This window comes from Lichenostomus cassidix, chromosome 2 (genome assembly GCF_008360975.1).
Source record: "Lichenostomus cassidix isolate B80296 chromosome 2, HeHo_3.0, whole genome shotgun sequence".
NCBI lineage: Eukaryota > Metazoa > Chordata > Aves > Passeriformes > Meliphagidae > Lichenostomus > Lichenostomus cassidix.
In genome coordinates this window covers 127,244,883-127,245,440 of record NC_139482.1, presented here as the reverse complement: position 1 = coordinate 127,245,440, position 558 = coordinate 127,244,883, and positions in this window count along the sequence as shown.

Here is a 558-nt window from a genome sequence, read left to right as displayed (position 1 = left end):
TGAGCTTTTGCACAGACATCTATTTCTATTTTAAACTTAATGGGAATACTCATTAAGAAAGGGAAGCACCTTCCCAGAGGTGTAGACTGAGCAGTAACTTTTACAGCCTTTGTCCAGTGCAGTTCCCAAGGGTACTCTGGTGCATGCAGGCTTTAATTAACGATGCTGTCTCCTGATGTAAATCACAGTATAGTGTGATTGGTACAGAAACTGAGACCTCCATAGCAGGATGAGAACATCATCAACATGATTTCCATTTATATCCAGTATTTGGTCCTAGCTCTGTACCGTGGTTTGCTCCCAGGGACTTCCTGCGAGGACACAGACAGTGCTGACTGCATTCAAACTTGGTGCTTTGCCAGTGTAAACCATCCTCCCTCAACCCCTGTAATTTTCTTGCTTCTTGTTGCAGACACACAGTATTAAGGACTTTAAATAATTACCTTGATCTCAAAGATGTTTAAATTGAGATTTGATAGTGGAAGTAGCATCACTCCCCACCTCCTGCACCCTCTCAGAGGGGAAGAGAAAGTGTGAGCATTGCAAAGCCTATTTTAA